Source organism: Chaetodon auriga, chromosome 17, assembly GCF_051107435.1.
Source record: "Chaetodon auriga isolate fChaAug3 chromosome 17, fChaAug3.hap1, whole genome shotgun sequence".
In the NCBI taxonomy this organism is placed as follows: domain Eukaryota; kingdom Metazoa; phylum Chordata; class Actinopteri; order Chaetodontiformes; family Chaetodontidae; genus Chaetodon; species Chaetodon auriga.
Genome location: NC_135090.1, coordinates 9,585,403 through 9,591,343, shown reverse-complemented (window position 1 = coordinate 9,591,343; position 5,941 = coordinate 9,585,403).

The following is a 5,941-nucleotide window of genomic DNA, read 5'->3' as shown; positions in this document are numbered from 1 at the left end:
CTGAGCCATGTATACTGATGGCTTCAAATATGTTAGAAAGAAAAAGGAGCTCAGTAAAGTATGGTTCTCCCCCTCTTTTCCTCTTCATGTGCCATAGCAAATACTTACAAGTAGAGTCTAAAGTCAAGATTTCACTTCAGTAAAAGTACAAAATTATTGACTGCAAAATGTTCTTTAAGTAATAAAATTAAAATACTTGTTGAGGGTTATGTTATATATGTCTGTGCCTTTTAACTACTTCATGTATGGTTTGATAGTTTATGCTGTAGCACAGGATCATATTTAATAAACTGAAGATATGTTTAATTTGTATTATGTTAATCTGTAAGTTGAGTGGAAATGTATTCAGTGGAGTGAAACATATAATATTTCCCTCTGAAGTGATATATAAATATAAAGTAGCATTACACTGATATACTCAAGTAAAAGTACCTCAATTTTGGCTTACATACAAATATTTTAGAAAGGCCTGTTAACTAATGAAAGGTGGGACTTTGTGTATCGAGCATATGTACTATACGTGTTCATACGAGGCTGGCGGCGACTCCTACAGAGCCTCGGCATATTGATTGCAGTGGTGGATGATGGTGATGATGATGATGGCGGGATAAGTCTGATGTGGCTTGCCTCAGGCAGTAGTAATCAGAGATGTCCTCCAAGCCCCGTGCTTCGCTCTCCTTTAATCAGGGGACCCAGATGGATGTTAACAGTAGTGATTGGGGTGTGTGTGTGTGTGTGTGTGTGTGTGTGTGTGTGAGAGAGAGAGATGATATAAAGACCATATCACAGAGTGGTACACACCAGTAGCCCAAGGCAAGAAGCGCACTTTGAAGGAGGTAGCTCACACAGGCTCACTGCTCCATCGGCTGACTGACAGAAGACAGAAGAAAACACAGCAGTCGCGTTACAGCATGAGAGGAGTCTGGGACGCCCCCTCAACGTCCCCTGTCCCTCTCCGGCTTTCTTCATCTTCTGTTCCACTGAAGCACTAATTCTGTCTAGACTGCTCTCATTTTACACTGTCCGTGACATTTGAGTTCATTCACACATGGATTTTCTTAGTGGATTGCTGTGATGTTAGCAGGCGGAAACATAAAGGAGGAAATCAGCCCAGTGATCTGTCTCAGCTTTCATTTCAGATTTCAAAGTTTTACGACTGGTTTTTATGGAAAGTAGTCTGTGTGGAGGCTTGGAAGAAGAAGTTGTGTGGGGCAATTATGGCATCCCCATCGTAAAGTATAGGAAAACTTTTATTTATTTCTTTTTTAAGACAAGAAAATCTTTTAAATGTCTAATGGGTTTGTTCCCAGGACTGTGTTGTGTTACTGTAATCGCATCACATCATCATGGTGCTCCTGCCTCCTGCGTTGACTCATGTGTGTGCCTGTGTGTATGGAAGGAAGTCTAGAGATGTTCGAGTTATTTTGAACTCATGCCAATGAAAATAGTAGTATCAGTGTAATCTGCATCTGAGCATGTCCAGGTCAGAATGATGTTTTCATGTATGTTTTGTCAGTCCTTGTTTTTTTGCCATAGGCTGCCAATGCACTAACTGTACAGCTTGCTAGCTATCAACATATGAACTCTCTGTGTGTGTGGAGGTGGGCCTGTATAGTATGTGTTTCTGCGACAGCTCAGACTCAGTATTCATCTCCAAAACAGCCAGAAGCTCCGGCCCTTCTTCCTTTTTTCCTCCTCCGTAAGTGGAAAGGTAGATGTGAGAGTAATCGGCCAGAGCTTCGGTTTATATTCTGTAACGAGGGTCAAGATGGGATTTGTAAGGAGAATGGATCTAGTACAAAGCCAATTTCAAGATTAAGGGACAGTTTCACCTTCACCTTCAGCTTCACTCTCAACTGGGTGGGACATGGGAGAGCAACTCTTGTTGCATCAGTCTGTCACATATTTTTTGCATTTGAGGCTTGGTCTGAGTTTGCTGGAGGCCACTCACAACAACTGACTTTGTCAAGCACTGCTTTTCACTTGAGATAATTAACCATGTTTGCAAGGCTGAAGCTTAAGGCTCTATTACACATTTTAATATATATTTTTTTCATCATTATTCTCATGTACCTCATTATTCCCATTAAATGCTCTAAAGGCCTGTATTTTTACCTCAGAGGAATGATACCAGGCTTGTTTTACAGGACGCCTCGAGAACTGAGTTAAATTATAGAGTTTGAAACTGAGAGCAATTTTGCTTGTGAAACAGGCCCCTCAATCTCTGTGCCCTCATCATCTTTCCTTTGACCTACTCCATCCTCCGTATCACCGCCTCCTTCACACTTTCTGTAACCCGCTTCCAGCTTCTCCTCCATCTCATCAAATAAAGCAGAGAGGCCGCCTCCTCCAGAGAAATGCCTTTTCCTCCGTAAAAATGTTGCCACTGCTCTAAGCCTTTCTTTCTCAGACCATTTCACTCAAGTGTTTTTCTTCTTCTTGTTGTTTTTTTTGTGTTTTTTTTCACCTTTCCCTCATCTCCTGGGAGGAAGACGAGGGCAGGAGACCGCCAAACAGGCAGCCGGTGGGGTAGAAAAGCCAGGACATGTACTTCTCTGCTCGGCCGTTGTTTCCTCCCTCACGTCCTTGGCTGTCTGACCTGACAGCCTCCCTGCCATGTGTTATACTCTCCTCTGCCCTTTCCCTCCTTCTCTCTCCCCTCCCTTTCTATTTCTATCCCAATCTAGTGTCTTCTCTTGAGACGGGGGAATAATGAGCAGGATCAGTAGGCAGGTTTTGCGACTGGGGATCGTTGTGTGTGCGTGCCGCAGTTCATTCACTCACACACACCGTCAATGGGCTGTAAGCAGCAATCACAAGTGTTTTTTTTCTTTTTTTTTTTTTTTTACAGTAAATCTCAGGTGGAGCGTCACTCACCATCGATGACTGACAGAAAACCATTAACCCTCTGCTCTCCCTCTTTCTCTCCCGCCTCTCTGTCTCTGCATAAACACATTCTGAAAAGTCATGGCGGAAATTACAGTCGAGCCCCCTCTTTTTTAGGGTAATTAGTCATAAAATGTGACACGCGTTGCCAGCACGCGTTGCCAGCGCTCCTCCAGCATCATCACTGATGAAAACTGTGCGGTGAGAAGGGGAGTATATTAGCTGCATTATCGAGACGGGGAAAGGTAAATGCGCCTGTGGGAAGTTGATTGATCAAGCGGATAGTGTAATATCCTTTGTGATTGTGATTGCTTGTGTGTGTGTGTGTGTGTGTGTGTGTGTGTGTGTGTGTGTGTGTGTACACGTGTGTGTGTGTACGTGCAAAAAAACAGACAGGCAATAGGTGAGAAAGAGAGTGAGCCTGTGAAGAGGGCCAGCTGTTTCCAGTATTATAAGTTTGAAGGATATTGGGGTCACAGAGTTTCCATCTGAGAATGGACAGCTTTTCATTATAAGTCAAGTGGGAGGTTGGGCCTGGTCACCTCAGTCTTGTTCACACATACACACACGCACACACACACTGAGATGGTCAATACTGGGCAGAGAATCCCCAGAGGGGCTCCCAGCTTTTATCCCCTCTTTAAGTTGGCCTAATCAACAGGCGATCAATGAGCACTACGTACTGTGGACACATGGTGGGAGGTGATTTCAGACACCAAGGAGCTTTGATTACAGATCAGTGCTTGGTGTGTTTGTGTGTTTAATGTAATCAGATCACACTGTTGATTGTTAATTGAAACAAAACATTTAATTCTTTGCCTTTACATCCAACATCCAACTCCTTAGCGACTCCACCGTTAGTGCAGTGTCAGAATTGAACTGAGCACATTTACACTGATGCTGAAATTACTGAAGGTTGGGTTAATCAGAATCACAGAAATTGGTTAAATTGGTTATGACAGACTGAGAAATAAGTCTTCAGTCTGGATGTGAACATGCTGTGGACTGTGCATTTACCTGCTAGCTCATGATTATCAATCAAAAGACTTGCAATCTGTGATTTCCTACACTGTAATCAGGTTGAATGCATCATTTAAGAGCAGCTACTGCAGCCTGAGCGTAGTAGCACACACAGGAGTGTGTGCTACTACACGGTACTCCCTTTAACGTGGGATGCCACCACAGTTATGGCGGCTCGTTTGCGTCTGCATTCATCTCGGATTCGTCCATATTCATTTCTATTTTGTTCTTGCAGGTAAAGCTAGCGGTTACTGCTTTCCAGTTTTGAAGTTTTCCTGCAGTCGATGATACACTTTGAAGCCATAACAACAGGCCACATACACGGGGCGTAACACTATGATGGAATATGCCACACAGAAACTCACAATATCTTTTCATGCCAAACATGGAGCTGACCAAAGCAAAAGAATGAAAAATGTCAGTTACAGAGAGGGAGAATTGTATGTCAGTGAACTTTCATCTGCTTTCATCCTACCTGAGGATTTCTTTCCTGAAAAGAGGAGAAAGATGTAGTGGGACGCATAGCCAGGAGTCATACAGGGACACATGTATTTGTGGGGCAGGTGGAGCCATATTGCACTAATTCATTATCATTAGCTGGAGTTAATCGCCTGTGCAAACACTTTGCTCTCCCAATCGATGTTTTTAAACAGCCGAGAAAAGAGTAAGACAATCAAGATCGGGGTTACTCGTGAAGATTAGTGTGTTCTTACCTCGACTGTAGTGTGCCCAGTCTGACGAGACAAACTCGACTTCAGTATATACCTCTGATTTCATCTAAGCCTACATATCTTTACTTTATACCCACCTGAAAGTTCAAGAAATTATCCTCAGCGTTTTGACATCGAATGAATTCTTTCTCAAGTGTCTGAAATGTGGCATTTTGCTCAGTTTCATTAAAAAAATATGGACGATGGTCGACAGCTTGTTTGTCTTACTCATGTCAGTCATATATAATTGGTGGTTGTTATCCTCACAGCAGATGCACAAAACCAAAGATACATAGCAGCAAATGCAGAAATCTGGTCACTGTGCCTCTTTAAATTTCACTCACTTTCATTACATGTGTTTGTGTGCTCATGTCCTGCATAATGGACACATCGTGATTCCATGGAGACGCATTTCTCGTGTTACATTCAATGGCAGCACCCATAGAGTTTGACAGCTTAATACATTGGACATGCATGTTTTTCTTTATGTAATGTTCATTTTTCTGGACCCAAATACTGTGCATATGTTTGTCATTTGAGGCGGCTTTGGCACACACTCGCCTGTCCTCGTGTGCAAGTGCGGTGGGAGAGCTAAGTCAGGCACTGTGATTGCGATCCACCACATTGTTGTTGAGTGGAGGAGACAGATCTGAGCCTGCAGTGTCAAGGGCTAGATGGATGTCAGCAGCGTGGGTTAAAATGTGTTTCTGCCTGCTGTCCTTGGGTGATTTCCACAGTGCACTGAGCAGAGCACACAGTCCTGGCCAGGGGGCACCATTACTGCCGCCGTGTGCAGGAGAGACGTGGCAAATGTACCTGGATATGATCCTCAGAGGGGCTACAGAAAGAAGACACGACTCCCCCCCTCTCTCTTTGTCGAGTCTCGACTGCATTTTGATCTCAGAACCTGGACTCTGTTCCTAATTCACATAAAAAGAAATCTGTGTGGTAGTGGCCACACAGGCGCCGTTGCTCGCCGTAAAAGAGCTTTTAAGCTCAGTGAACAAAGCATCACACATGGCAGACTGTTGTGCATCCTCATTCCACATTCAGAGAAGGAAAAAACCCCGAAGGCACTGGATGCAGTAATTGAGGCATTTCATTGGACGCTCTAAATTTGATGTTCTCTCTTGGCTGAGTGCAGATGGAAGATTTCAAGCATCAGACTTGACACCTGTTTTTCATTACTGCAGCACTCATGGAGCTGCAACATGTTTCTCTTAGAGTTGGATCAACAGCATTCCACGTCATCTGCAAATTGACTTATTAGGACTAATGATGACTCTGACTTGTCTGTATGTGGAGAGCTACTCATAGTGCTGCGA